The sequence below is a fragment of the Bos indicus genome, chromosome 3 (assembly GCF_029378745.1).
Source record: "Bos indicus isolate NIAB-ARS_2022 breed Sahiwal x Tharparkar chromosome 3, NIAB-ARS_B.indTharparkar_mat_pri_1.0, whole genome shotgun sequence".
In the NCBI taxonomy this organism is placed as follows: domain Eukaryota; kingdom Metazoa; phylum Chordata; class Mammalia; order Artiodactyla; family Bovidae; genus Bos; species Bos indicus.
This window is the reverse complement of record NC_091762.1, coordinates 69,182,179-69,197,936: the sequence shown is the minus strand read 5'-3', so window position 1 is coordinate 69,197,936 and position 15,758 is coordinate 69,182,179. Positions and strand designations below refer to the sequence as shown.

General features: G+C 37.8%; 1 non-coding gene across 1 annotated transcript; it reads right to left on the bottom strand.

The window, feature by feature from the left end:
• Window positions 1–13,607: 13,607 nt before the first annotated feature.
• Window positions 13,608–13,714, bottom strand: LOC139182441 (U6 spliceosomal RNA). The gene has a single exon (XR_011566097.1). It is a non-coding gene; the product is annotated as a U6 spliceosomal RNA (small nuclear RNA).
• Window positions 13,715–15,758: the final 2,044 nt, after the last annotated feature.

Below are 15,758 nucleotides of genomic sequence, written 5' to 3'. Positions count from 1 at the left end.
TTCTTTTTTTGGGGTATGGTCTTGATCCCTGTCTCCTGTACAATGCCACAAACCTCCGTCCATAGTTCATCAGACACTCTATCAGATCTAGGCCCTTAAATCTATTTCTCATTTGTACTGTATAATCATAAGGGATTTGATTTAGGTCATACCTGAATGGTTTAGTGGTTTTCCATACTTTCTTCAATTTAAGTCTGAATTTGGCAATAAGGAGTTCATGATCTGAGCCACAGTCAGCTCCCTGTCTTGTTTTTGCTGACTGTATAGAGCTTCTCCATCTTTGGCTGCAAAGAATATAATCAATCTGATTTCGGTGTTGACCATCTGGTGATGTCCATGTGTAGAGTCTTCTCTTGTGTTGTTGGAAGATGGTGTTTGCTATGACCAGTGCATTTTCTTGGCAAAACTCTATTAGCCTTTGCTCTGCTTCATTGCGTATTCGAAGGCCAAACTTGCATGTTACTCCAGGTGTTTCCTGACTTCCTAAATTTGCATTCCAGTCCCCTATAATGAAAAGGACATCTTTTTTGGGTGTTAGATCTAAAAGGTCTTGCAGGTCTTCATAGAACCGTTCAACTTTAGCTTGTTCAAGCTGGTTTTAGAAAAGGCAGAGGAACCAGAGATCAAATTGCCAACATTTGCTGGATCATGGGAAAAGCAAGAGAGTTCCAGAAAAGCATGTATTTCTGCTTTATTGACTATGCCAAAGCCTTTGACTGTGTGGATCACAATAAACTGTGGAAAATTCTGAAAGAGGTGGCAATACCAGACCATCTGACCTGCCTCTTGAGAAACCTATGTGAAGGTCAGGAAGCAACAGTTAGAACTGGACATGGAACAACAGACTGCTTCCAAATAGGAAAAGGAGTACGTCAAGGCTGTATATTATCACCCTGCTTATTTAACTTAAATGCAGAGTACATCATGAGAAATGCTGGGCTGGAGGAAGCACAAGCTGGAATCAAGATTGCTGGGAGAAATATCAATCACCTCAGATATGTAGATGACACCACCCTTATGGCAGAAAGTGAAGAGGAACTAAAAAGCCTCTTGATGAAAGTGAATGAGAATGAAAAAGTTGGCTTAAAGCTCAATATTCAGAAAACGAAGATCATGGCATCTGGTCCCATCACTTCATGGGAAATAGATGGGGAAACAGTGGAAGCAGTGTCAGACTTTATTTTTGGGGGATCCAAAATCACTGCAGATGATGATTGCAGCCATAAAATTAAAATATGCTTACTCCTTGGAAGGAAAGTTATGACCAACCTAGATAGCATATTCAAAAGCAGAGACATTACTTTGCCAACAAAGGTCCATCTAGTCAAGGCTATTGTTTTTCTAGTAGTCATGTATGGATGTAAGAGTTGGACTGTGAAGAAAGCTGAGTGCCGAAGAATTGATGCTTTTGAACTGTGGTGTTGGAGAAGACTCTTGAGAGTCCCTTGGACTGCAAGGAGATCCAACCAGTCCATTCTAAAGGAGATCAGCCCTGGGATTTCTTTGGAAGGAATGATGCTAAAGCTGAAACTCCAGTACTTTGGCCACCTCATGCGAAGTGTTGACTCATTGGAAAAGACTCTGATGCTGGGAGGGATTGGGGGCAGGAGGAGAAGGGGATGACAGGATGAGATGGCTGGATGGCATCACCAACTCGATGGACGTGAGTCTGAGTGAATTCCCAGAGTTGGTGATGGACAGGGAGGCCTGGCGTGCTGCAATTCATGGGGTCGCAAAGAGACACGACTGAGCGACTGAACTGAACTGAACTGAAGGTTAAAATAGGTTAAGAGATCTGCCAATAGGTACTGTATTCTCAGAGAGAAAAGATGTCATACAATTTTAAACAGAATTTGGAAACTTTGTTTTAGAATTATAAGTTTTATAGAGATCATTCCTCTATATATTATGTAGAATATATACAGTGGGGAACATTAAAAATACTTCAGGCTTATTTTGGCATCCTTGTCTCAGTAAAGCAAAAATATGTTAAGATTGTTTTGTCATTATTTAGTAGTTAATGCTTCAGCCACCTTTCTGTTAAATTTATCAACCTTGGATGTATTTTTAACAATTTTAAGGGTACTTAAGTTTTTTTTGTTTTGTTTTGTTTTGCTTATTTTTCTTTACATAATATGAATGATGTCTCTTTAGTGAAGGAAATTATAACTTTATGCTTACTATTATAATATACTTCCACTAATATTGTATTTTGTAAAATCCAAACTCTCTTTAGCATAAAAACCTAATAACTATTATCATCTTTCCAAAAACCAAGATTTTTTTTTGTTTTCCTCTACTTTCTTTTTCTTCTTTTTCCTACTTCAAAAAATACATTTTTAACTGAACTATTTTGATTTCTTAGTAATACTACAGATAAAGATTGTATTAACTAAAAATTAAAACATTATAGAGCCTGTGAAAGTCCCTCAAGATAAACATATTAGCTTTATATGGAGCTGTTTAAATATTTTTATGCTTATGTATATAAATAGATGTATTATTATATACTTTGTTCTTTTTATATGGGAAATATTATGTATAACTGGTTCTATGAGCTGATTTTTATTTATATAACAATATATCTCAGGTACCTTTGTAGGACCATATATAATAGTTAACTTTTATATTCTTTTAATATGTATTAGGTACTATTTTAAATACTGTCTATATTAATCCCTTTAATCCTTCCAGTAACTGCATTTCACAGATAAGGAAGCTGAGATGTACCGCTTAAGTGACTTAACCCACAATGTTATGTCTGCTGCTGCTAAGTCACTTCAGTCGTGTCCGACTCTGTGCGACCCCATAGACTGCAGCCCACCAGGCTCCCCCGTCCCTGGGATTCTCCAGGCAAGAACACTGGAGTGGGTGGCCATTTCCTTCTCCAATGCATGAAAGTGAAAAGTGAAAGTGAAGTTGCTCAGTTGTGTCTGACTCTCAGCGATCCCATGGACTGTAGCCTACCAGGCTCCTCTGTCCGTGGGATTTTCCAGGCAAGAGTACTGGAGTGGGGTGCCATTGCCTTCTCCAGTGTTATGTCTAGTATGTAGTAAATCTGGAGTTTGAACCCATGCAGGGTGGGAATGGGCTTCCCTGGTGACTCAGATGGTAAAGAATCTGCCTGCAATGCAGGAGACATGGATTCGATCCCTGGGTCAGGAAGATCTCCTGAAGAAGGGAATGGCTACCTATTCACCTGGAAAATCCCTAGGATAGAGGAGCCTGGCAGGTTACAGTCCATGGGGTGGCAAAGAGTCGAACATGACTGAGCCACTAATAATTTTTCACTTTCAGAATGGGAATAGAGGCTTCACTTCTTCTTTCTCCTGCTTCTCCAAAAAAGAGAACTTCCTTTCCATTTTCATGGCTGATTCATGAACAAAAGTCAAGAAACAAGAGCTCTGCAGTTATATCTCAAAAATATCAATAAACAGTTGGTAGATTAATCCTGCTTTGTAAAAAGTGTTATTATTAAAGGAGTAATGGGTCAGGAAGATTCCCTGGAGAAGGGAATGGCTACCCACCAGTATTCTTGCCTGGAGAATTCCATGAACAGAGGAGCCTGGCAAGCTACAGTCTATGGGGTCACAAAAGAGTTGTGCACAACTTAGTGACTAAGGAAGGAATAATGTATATCTCTGCATGTATAAATTTTGAGTGATTTTTTCCTTTATAATTTTGTTTATGGTTTGAATGTCTCATTATGTTTTTTATAATAAAAAAGTAGGAAAATCATTTTCATTTTGAATATAATAACCAGACATATTAAGTCAAAATTGATGCTGCATTAGTTTAAAAAGATGTTTAATTATAGCCACTATTAATGGTAAACATAAAAAACAGGTTCAGTGCACAATCTGCTGATTAATAGTAATATTAATAAATAGTATTTATTGAGTTCTTATGTACTTAGACTATACAAGTGCTTTACATGCATTTTCCCATTTAATCTTCCTAGTTCTCTATTATTTAATCTCTATTTTATGGTAGAGGAACCTTTGATTTAGAGTGGTTAAGCTACTTGCCAGAGTCATGTAGTTACTGAGTAGCAATGATTTGAACCAAAAATGAGTCCACAGTCCATATCCTTTGCCTCTGTGCTCGGCTGCCTTCAGACTTGAGTATAACATCTGTGCCAGAGTATAGCTTATGTGTTCTCATTTTCATGGAAAACCCCTCAATAGAATCATTAGAAGTCAATGACACTGAAAATATGTTCAGCAGCTTTTATAAATGTCCCGATTTAAAGGAAAATGTTCCATATGTTATGCACTAATGATTGAAAAATTGTGAGTTTCAAATAAATATCTTACTGTTTTTCATAGTACCCTAGATTTAGATTGCAAGTTGACCTCTCTGTGTTGTGAGTAGGCCAAAAGCTCATAGGTCTCAAACGCTACCTAAAACTCCTACTCTGTTTTTCCTTTCGATTTGTGCACTTCAGGGCTAGATGTTATCTAGAAAGCTTGGACTTGAAACTGTTCTCACTCATTAATCCTTTAAATAAACACATTTTTATTAGATGCTAAGGAGATCCAACCAGTCCATTCTGAAGGAGATCAGCCCTGGGATTTCTTTGGAAGGAATGATGCTAAAGCTGAAACTCCAGTACTTTGGCCACCTCATGCGAAGAGTTGACTCATTGGAAAAGACTCTGATGCTGGGAGGGATTGGGGGCAGGAGGAGAAGGGGACGACAGAGGATGAGATGGTTGGATGACATTACTGACTCGATGGACGTGAGTCTGGGTGAACTCTGGGAGTTGGTGATGGACAGGGAGGTCTGGCGTGCTGCGATACATGGGGTCACAAAGAGTCGGACATGACTGAGGGACTGAACTGAACTGAACTGAAGCCTTTAATCTGGCTGGGCTCAAGGCCACTATATTTTGTTACTTGGGAAGCTTATCTAGAAAATCTTAGAACTATAGATTAAGAATTGGCAAAGTACAGAGAATGTGACACAACAGTACTGGATAGCTGAGAGGTGACTAAGGAGAGGTGCCAAGGACAGACTTGGCCTGCTAAACAGTTTCACGAGAAATAAGTTCTACAGGTAAGTCATAGGTGCCCCCTGCAGTGAAAGGGCATGAATCCAGGTCTTCTGCTTTGTAGGCAGATTCTTCACTGTCTGATCCCCAAACCAAGGATCAAGCCAGTGTCCTACCACCAGATTCTTACCTGTCATTCTTCTGTTCAGCTATGCAAGGCTCTTTCAGAGGAACATATCTAATCTAATTAGCATATTAAATAGTACATTAAAATCAAAAGTACACTAACCTCCAGACTTTACAATTTTGGGTGGAAATCACATGAGCTTATATTCCTAAGACTATAAGTAAGGGTCTTAACTTCCCCTTCTGCAATGGAATGTCACCTCTGCCACTTCTGTGTCTTTTTAAGTTTGTTTGTTTTCCCAGAACTTATTTATCTTACTGACTATGCCAAAGCCTTTGACTGTGTGGATCACAACAAACTGTGGAAAATTCTGAAACAGATGGGAATACTAGACTACCTGACCTGCCTCTTAAGAAACCTGTATGCAGGTCAGGAAGCAACAGTTAGAACTGGACATGGAAAAACAGACTGGTTCCAAAGAGGAAAAGGAGTACGTCAAGGCTGTATATTGTCACCCTGCTTATTTAACTTATATGCAGAGTACATCATGAGAAACGCTGGGTTGGAAGAAGCACAAGCTGGAATCAAGATTGCCGGGAGAAATATCAATCACCTCAGATATGCAGATGACACTACCCTTATGGCAGAAAATGAAGAACTAAAGAGCCTCTTGATGAAAGTGAAAGTAGAGAGTGAATAAGTTGGCTTAAAGTTCAACATTCAGAAAACTAAGATCATGGCATCTGGTCCTGTCACTTCATGGCAAATAGATGCGGAAACAGTGGTTACAGTGGCTGACTTTATTTTTGGGGGCTCCAAAATTACTGCAGATGGTGACTGCAACCATGAAATTAAAAGACGCTTACTCCTTGGAAGGAAAGTTATGGCCAACGTAGACAGCATATTAAAAAGCAGAGACATTACTTTGTCAACAAAGGTCTGTCTAGTCAAGGATGTGAGTCAGTGGTCATGTATGGATGTGAGAGTTGGACTATAAAGAAAGCTGAGTGCTGAAGAATTGATGCTTTTGGACTGTGGTGTTGGAGAAGGCTCTTGAGAGTCCCTTGGACTGCAAGGAGATCCAACCAGTCCATCCTAAAGGAGGTCAGTCCTGGGTGTTCACTGGAAGAACTGATGTTGAAGCTGAAACTCCAATATTTTTTGCCACCTGATGCGACAACCTGACTCATTGGCTGGGAAAGATTGAGGGCAGGAGGAGAAGGGGACAACAGAGGATGAGATAGTTGGATGGCATCACCGACACAATGGACATGGGTTTGGGTGGACTCCAGGAGTTGGTGATGGACAGGGAGGCCTGGCATGCTGCGGTTCATGGGCTTGCAAAGAGTTGGACATGACTGAGCGACTGAACTGAACTGAATTGATTTATCTTACAACTGAAAGTTTGTTCTTACTTATTTATCTTACAACTGAAAGTTTGTACCTTTTAACTGCCTTCATCCAATTCCTTCTTCTCCTGCCTGCTGCCTCTAGCAACTACAAATCTGCTCTTTTTTTCTAGTTTGTTTTTGAAGTATAATTGACCCACAACACTATGCTAGCTCGTTACACAAAATAGTGATTCAGTATTTCAATATGTTTCAAAATGATCACCACAATAAATCTAGTTTTGATCTGTTACCATTAACACATACGACATAGTTATTGATTATATTCCCCATACTGTATATTTCATACCCATGACTCATTTATTTTGCAACTAGAAGTTTGTACCTCTTAATCTCCCTTTCCTATTTCTTTCCTTTTCCCCTGCTGGCAACAATCTGTTCTGTATCTGTAACTCTTTCTGTTTTGTTATGTTCATTTGTTTTGTTTTTTTAGAATCCACATGTAAGTGAAATCATACAGTATGTCTTTTTCTTCCTGACTTATTTCACTTAGACTAATACCCTCTAGGTTCATCCACACTGTGGCAAATGGAAACATTTCATTCTTTTTATGACTGAATAATATTCCATCATGTGTATAATGTATAGTATGTATGTGTATGAGTCTCAGTCATGTCCAACTCTTTGTGATCCCAAGGACTGTAGCCCACCTGGGTCCTCTGTCCATGGAATTCTTGAGGCAAGAATACTGGAGTGGGTAGCCTTTCCCTTCTCCAGGGGCTCTTCCTGACCCAGAAATCGAAATAGGCAGATTCTTTACTGTCTGAGTCACCAGGGAAGCCCATATATATATATATATAGATAGATAGATAGATAGATAGTAACTCATTTATTTATTTTTGGCTGTGCTATGTCTTCATTTTATTTTGTTATATATATATATATTATATATTGTTATTTTGATATAGTAAGATAGTAACTTTTGTTTTATTTAGTTTTTTGGCTGTGCTATGTCTTCATTTTATTTTGTTATATATATATTATATTGTTATTTTGATATAGTAAGATAGTAACTTCTGTTTTATTTAGTTTTTTGGCTGTGCTGTCTTCGTTGCTGCATGCTGCACTGAGTGGGGGCCACTTTCTAGTTGCAGTGCGTGGGCTTCTCGTCTTGGTGGCTTTTCTTGTTGTGGAGCACAGACTCTAGGGCAAGTGGGCTTCCGTAGTTGTGGTACTCAGGCTCAGTGGTTGTGGTGCATGGGCTTCATTGCCCTGTGGCATGTGGGATCTTCCTAAACCAGGGATTGAACCCATGTCCCCCACATTAGCAGATAGATTCTTAACCACTGGACCACCAGGGAAGTCCAGAACTGGCATTTGATAAGGGATTGCACTGAAGCAGTAGATTGCTTCTGTTGGTATGGACATTTTAACAATATTAGGTCTTCCAATCCATGAACATAAGATGTCTTTCCATTTATTTGTGTCATTTTAAATTTCTTTCAGCAGCGTTTTATAGTTTTCAGTGTACACGTCTTTCACCTTCTTGATTAAATTAATTCCTAAGTATTTTATTCTTTTTAATGATATATTTAAATGAGATTGTTTTCTTAATTTCCTTTTCAGATTTTTTACTGTTAATATATGAAAATACTGTTGATTTTTGTATATTGATTTTGTATCCATCAGCTTTACTGACTTTATTATTTATAACTTTTTTAATGGAATCTTTTAGGGTTTTCTATATATAAGATTATGTTTTCTGTAAGCAGAGATAATTTTACTTCTTTTATAATTATGATGCCTTTTCTTTTCCTCTCCTAATTGCTCTAGCTAGGACTACATAGCACTATGTTGAATAGTAATTGTAAACAAGCATTTTTGCCTTGTTCCTGATTTTAGAGGAAAAGCTTTCAGTTTTGTACCATTAACTATGATCTTAACTATGGGTTTGTCATATAGAATTTTTATGATGTTGTATTAATTTTTTAATTTCCAGTTTGTTGAATGTTTTTATCATGAAAGGTGTTAAATTTTGTCAAATATGACCATGTGACTTTTTGTACTTTGTTCTATTTATGTGGTAAATCATATATATATATTTTTTAATGTTGAAACATCCTTCTATCCCAGGGATAAGTCCCACTTGGTCATGGTGTATAATCCTTTCAGTGTGCTATGGACTCAGTTTGATAGTGTTTTGCTGAGGATTTTTACATCTATATTCATCAGAGATACTGGCCTGTAGTCTTATTTCTTGTCTTTGTTTGGCTTTGGTGTCAGGGTAAGGTAGACCTCATAGAATGAGATTGGAAGTGTGCCCTATGAGACAGACCAGACAGAAACCATCTTTTGGGCAGCCCCTGAAAAGTCAGAATGCTGGACACAGCCTCCAACTTTTTCCCTCCCCTAGAAAAGGTGGGGGTTGGGAATTTCCTCCTGATCTTGCTGTGCCTAGGGCAGAGGGGCTCTGGAGAGTGGGTGCCAAGAATTTTCTTATTGGATTTGATACAACTGTTTTCAAGCTTTCCTCTGGTGCAGGAGCCTCTTAACTGTTTTTTTTTTGTTTGTTTGTTTTCTTGTAAAAGGAATTGATCCATGTATTGTTAATTCTTTGTCAGTGTGGGAAGGAAAGTCTTGAAACTTCCTAGTTTACCATCTTGCTCAAGTCACCCCCTTATTTCTGTGATTTATATCAAGCATTTATTAATAAATTAGCATTTTAGAGAATTCAAACATGAGATTATTGGGATCTAGCATTTAACCAGTTGTCAGTTGAGAGCTGATGTTTAAAAGAGAAAAATCTAAGGGACAAATTAATGATCCATTCTCTAGGTTATGTTACTGTTATTTCTACAGTCTTAGATTATTAGGAATTAAAGTTTCCAGATCTTTTGTTAAGCCACTGTTATGTGGCTCCTTTTGTTAACAGACACTAAATAGCATAATGAGCATAATGCTTAAAAAATATTATGGTTTTTTAAAATTGAGGTATAATTCATATGTCATAATACCCTTTTAAAATATAATGAACAATGTTTTTGGCTAGAGTTTTGTAAAAATCCCCAAACTTTTCAGTGAATATTTCTTATATTGTCCTTTTCCCTTCAATTCTCTAAAAAGAAAAGGATATGATACTTATTAATAATTTAATAAAGGTCTGTCTGTAACAAGCTTAGACAATATCCAAGTACAGTTTTTTGCCATAAAGCTGAATAACTTGGAAATATTGGCAGTTGCTAAGAATTACTTTGGGGATCAGAACATTTTTTTATAGCCTCTGGGTTCCTGTGTTAGTAACAATTGATTTTAAGTGTTAAAATGTCTTTAAGACTGTTATCCCTCTATTTGAATTATTATTTTGCCTCTCTATTCTATCTTAATATATGAATCTTCAGTTTGAGCATGCATCATACAGAAGAATTTAAACTTCAGTAAGTCAAAGGAAATGTGTAGTTTAAATTTTAATTCTTTAAGGTATCATCATTCTTTTGATATTAAGTTAATAAATATCTTTCTTTTTATTCCTCCTTTTATTCCTCTGTCTCTCTTTCTTTTCTCTCTTTCTTGTTGACTTTTGATAGTCTGATCAATGCAAAATACAAATATGAAGTGAAAAAAGGTCTTTGAGTATCAAAGAAGGAAAAGAGAGCCATTTGCAAAGCTGAAGTGTACTTTAAAATAGTGGAAGACCCCTAACTTATTATACATAGTGCTAAGGCTATTGACTTAAACTTGGTTATTTGCTTTTTGCTCAGGTAACTCTCATGATTGATGTGTTTCTCCGAATTGAAAATTAAATTAAGGGATAGAAGGTAAAGCCAGGCAAGTGCCACTGTAAGGTTCTGCTTATATAGTTAGAGATGAAGTAAGTATGTTTCCAATTATTGGAGAGAGGGATTGTTCATTTTGGAGGAAAACACAATTATATTGAAACTTGAGGCTATTTTACACTGTATAATAACTGACATTTATCAATATAATTATATAGGCTCTTTTTGGCAAGCAGGTACATTTATAATTATTTTATACATTTATAACTTGATTATAATATTAGTTTCTATCAAAGGAAAGGTATAAAGGAAAGGAAAATCATTTGTAGTTCTACCACTCAGAGGTACTCATAAGCATTTACATATCTTCTTTTTTTAAAACATTTTTTGTTATTTTTGGTTGCACTGAGTCTTGTGGACTGAGTCTCACTGCTTGTGGACTTTCTCTAGTTGCCTTGAGTAGAGGCTACTCTTCATTGTAATGCGGTGATGTTCTCATTGTGATGGCCTCTCTTGTTGCACAGCACAGGCTCTAGGTGCACTGGCTTCAGTAGTTGCAGCTCACAGGCTCTAGGGCTCAGTCATTAGGGTGCATGGGCTTAGCTGCCCTGCAGCATGTGGAATCTTCCCACATCAGGGATCAAACCCACATGCCCTGCCTTGGCAGGTGAACCCTTATCCACTCTACCACCAGGGAAGTCCCCAGATATATATCTTCTTAAATATTGTATTTTACTATATATGTGTAGTATAAGTGCCTGAAAATAAGGGTTTTTTTTTTTTGTAATGTAACCACCTGACATTAAACTTTTTATTGTTGTGGTATCCATTTCAAAGGCATCCATCTCGAATCAACTTACTGTCAGCTGTATGACACAGCTGCTAGCAAAATAATGTCACCACTTTTCCCTTTCTGAACCCTAATTCCTGCTCTTATGTTATAAATCTTATGAAAAGTCAACTCATAAACCACTAGAGAACTCATCCTCAACCCCAATAAAGGCAGAATCCCAGATGGAAACTTTCTCCCTCTCTTTCTACCCACAGATTCCTTGTGTGGATCCTCAGGTATGTGCCGTGTACTCTCCAAGAACTGTGAGTAATAAACCTTGTCTTTTCAAAGGTCCTTGATTGCTGTTGCTGAGGTATATCTTACAGTTATAATGAGAACCACAAGGCAGGTCTAGGCACAGCATTGGCTCTGGTGGGGGAAAAGTGTTGCAGGGCGGGGGCGGGGGGTGGGGGGCGGTGCCAGGCCGGGGCTACTGCAAGTACTACCATGCCCCAAGCAATCCTGGCTAATAGCATCACTGTCAGTAAGATGAGACTGACATGAAACCATGTGCATATTTTTGAAACCAGATGTCTTACAAACTCTCATATTAGTTTTAATCTTTTCTTTTTACATTTCTTCTCTATTTTTTTTGTTTCTTTTTTTTATTTTATTTTTAAACTTTACAATATTGTATTGGTTTTTGCCATACATCAACATGAATCTGCCACAGGTGTACACGTGTTCCCCATCTTGAACCCCCCTCCCTCCTCCCTCCCCATACCATCCCTCTGGGTCGTCCCAGTGCACCAGCCCCAAGCATCCAGTATCGTGTATCGAACCTGGACTGGCGACTTGTTCCATATGTGATATTATACGTATTTCATTGCCATTCTCCCAAATCATCCCACCCTCTCCCTCTCCCACAGAGTCCAAAAGACTGTTCTATACATCAGTGTCTCTTTTGCTGTCTTGTATACAGGGTTATTGTTAACATCTTTCTAAATTCCATATATATGCAGTAGTATACTGTATTGGTTTTTCTTTCTGGCTTACTTCACTCTGTATAATAGGCTCCAGTTTCATCCACCTCATTAGAACTGATTCAAATGTATTCTTTCTAATGGCTGAGTAATACTCCGTTGTGTATATGTACCACAGCTTTCTTATCCATTCATCTGCTGATGGACATCTAGGTTGCTTCCATGTCCTGGCTATTATAAACAGTGCTGGGATGAACATCGGGGTACACGTGTCTCTTTCAATTCTGGTTTCCTCAGTATGTATGCCCAGCAGTGGGGTTGCTGGATCATAAGGCAGTTCTATTTCCAGTTTTTTAAGGAATCTCCACACTGTTATCCATAGTGGCTGTACTAGTTTGCATTCCCACCAACAGTGTAAGAGGGTTCCCTTTTCTCCACACCCTCTCCAGCATTTATTGCTTGTAGACTTTTGGATCGCAGCCATTCTGACTGGTGTGAAATAGTACCTCATAGTGGTTTTGATTTGCATTTCTCTGATAATGAGTGATGTTGAGCATCTTTTCATGTTTGTTAGCCATCTGTATGTCTTCTTTGGAGAAATGTCTATTTAGTTCTTTGGCCCATTTTTTGATTGGGTCATTTATTTTTCTGGAATTGAGCTGTAGGAGTTGCTTGTATATTTTTGAGATTAGTTGTTTGTCAGTTGCTTCATTTGCTATTATTTTCTTCCATTCTGAAGGCTGTCTTTTCACCTTGCTTATAGTTTCCTTTGTTGTGCAGAAGCTTTTAAGTTTAATTAGGTCCCATTTGTTTATTTTTGCTTTTATTTCCAATATTCTGGGAGGTGGGTCATAGAAGATCCTGCTGTGATGTGTGTAGGAGAGTGTTTTGCCTATGTTCTCCTCTAGGAGTTTTACAGTTTCTGGTCTTACGTTTACGTCTTTAATCCATTTTGAGTTTATTTTTGTGTATGGTGTTAGAAAGTGGTCTAGTTTCATTCTTTTACAAGTGGTTGACCAGTTTTCCCAGCACCACTTGTTAAAGAGATTGTCTTTAATCCATGATATATTCTTGCCTCCTTTGTCAAAGATAAGGTGTCCATATGTGTGTGGATTTATCTCTGGGCTTTCTTTTTTGTTCCATTGACCTATATTTCTGTCTTTGTGCCAGTACCATACTGTCTTGATGACTGTGGCTTTGTAGTAGAGCCTGAAGTCAGGTAGGTTGATTCCTCCAGTTCCATTCTTCTTTCTCAAGATAGCTTTGGCTATTTGAGTTTTTTTGTATTTCCATACAAATTGTGAAATTATTTGTTCTAGCTCTGTGAAGAATACCGTTGATAGCTTATAGGGATTGCATTGAATCTATAAATTGCTTTGGGTAGTATACTCATTTTCACTATATTGATTCTTCCAATCCATGAACATGGTATATTTCTCCATCTATTAGTGTCCTCTTTGATTTCTTTCACCAGTGTTTTATAGTTTTCTATATATAGGTCTTTAGTTTCTTTAGGTAGATATATTCCTAAGTATTTTATTCTTTCCATTGCAATGGTGAATGGAATTTTTTCCTTAATTTCTCTTTCTGTTTTCTCATTATTAGTGTATAAAAATATGGAATGCTTCACGAATTTGCGTGTCATCCTTGCGCAGAGGCCATGCTAATCTTCTCTGTATCGTTCCAATTTTAGTATATGTGCTGCCGAAGCGAGCACCTCTTCTATTTTTTAATTGGATATGAGTATCATTTGAAAATGGAGAAGGCAATGGCAACCCACTCCAGTGTTCTTGCCTGGAGAATCCCAGGGATGGCAGAGCCTGTGGGCTGCCATCTTTGGGGTCGCACAGAGTCGGACACGACTGAAGTGACTTAGCAGCAACTTAGCAGCAGCAGCAGCACCATTTGAAAATAAAAATATTTTTGACCCTTTGTGTACAATAGCTATATATCATATTTTGGTTTCTTATTTATTGTACTGGGTAGACATTTTTAGTCAGTGTTTAATAACTGTTCCTAATGGGCTTTCTTGCTTTGCTATTGAGTTTAAGGGAAATGTCTGTAGTACACCAAAGAGGACTTTTTTATCCACAGTAATCTTTTTTTTGTTGTTGTTGTTCCTTTTTCTGCCTCAGGGTACTATCATAAACAGTTTCCTCAAACCGCCTCTTCTTTTCACCTAAATAACACTTACCAAATCTTTAGAGGTCTCAGTTAAAACATTTCTTCAGAGATGTCTCCTTGACGCTTTAAGATCTCCTTAATATCTGTTCTTTCCTTTTCCCATTCTTAACTTTGTGTATTTGTGGTTCTTTTTTTTCATGAATTAAAATTTTTGGAAAATTGTATATTTGATTGTATTTTCTCCCAAGACTTCTTTAATTCACTTATTTACTTATGCATTCATTTAACACAAATGTTCAAGCTCTCATTATATGAAGATCACTATATGTGGCACTAGAGATTCAGTGTTGAGATGGTTGGATATGGTCCATGCCTCTGTGATGCTTATAATCTAGCAATGAACAAATAGTGTGTAATAAGAAATTAGGGAGTGTGGATGCATATGAAAGTGAAAGTATCAGTCACTCAGTCATGTGCGACTCTTTGTGACTCCATGGACTATAGCTGGCCAGGCTCCTCTGTCCACAGAATTCTCCAGGCAGGAATACTGGAGCGAGTTGCCATTTCCTTCTCCAGGGGATCATCCCAAACCCAGGGATCTAACCCAGGTCTGCTGCATTGCAGGCAGATTCTTTACTGTCTGAGCCATGGATGCATATACAAGAAGGATTTAACCCACATACGTGTCAAAGAGACCTCTCTGAAGAAATAAACTGAGATCCATAAGATTTAATAAGTGTTATTTAGATGAAAAGAAGAGACAGGTATTATTGCAGTTTGAGGAAACAACTTATGAAAATGCCCAGAGGCAGAAAAAGGAAACTAAAAAACCACCAGTATAGATGATGCATAGACAAAGTCCTAATGTTTTCCTTCACTAATCTTTTAATTTCTGCATTCATTAATATCGTTCCTTTTTTTTTCATTTTTAAAGAGCTTCCTGTTAATTTTTATCTTCTTTGTAATCTCTTTAGTTCATTTTATTAAAAATATTCAAAGTTATACTTTTTTATGAAGTATCACTTTAGTTAGTTAGTTCAGTCGCTTAGTTGTGTCCAACTCTTTGCGACCCCATGAACTGCAGCACGCCAGGCCTCCCTGTCCATCACCAACTCTGGAGTTTACCCAAACACATGTCCACTGAGTTGGTGATGCCATCCCACCATCTCATCCTCTGTCGTCCCCTTCTCCTCCTGCTCTCAATCTTTCCCAGCATCAGGGTCTTTTCCAATGACTCAGCTCTTCACATCAGGTGGCCAAAATATTGGAGTTTCAGCTTCAACATCAGTCCTTCCAATAAACACCCAGGACTGATTTCCTTTAGGATGGTCTGGTTGGATCTCCTTGCAGTCCAAGGGACTCTCAAGCTTCTTCTCCAACACCACAGTTCAAAAGCATCAATTCTGCATGCAGCTTTCTTTATAGTCCAACTCTCACATCCATACATGACTACTGGAAAAACCATAGCCTTGACTAGACGGACCTTTGTTGGCAAAGTAATGTCTCTGCTTTTTTTTTTTTTAATTTAAATTTATTTATTTTAATTGGAGGCTAATTACTTTACAATATTGTATTGGTTTTTGCCATACATCAACATGCATCTGCCACAGGTGTACACGTGTTCCCCATCTTGAACA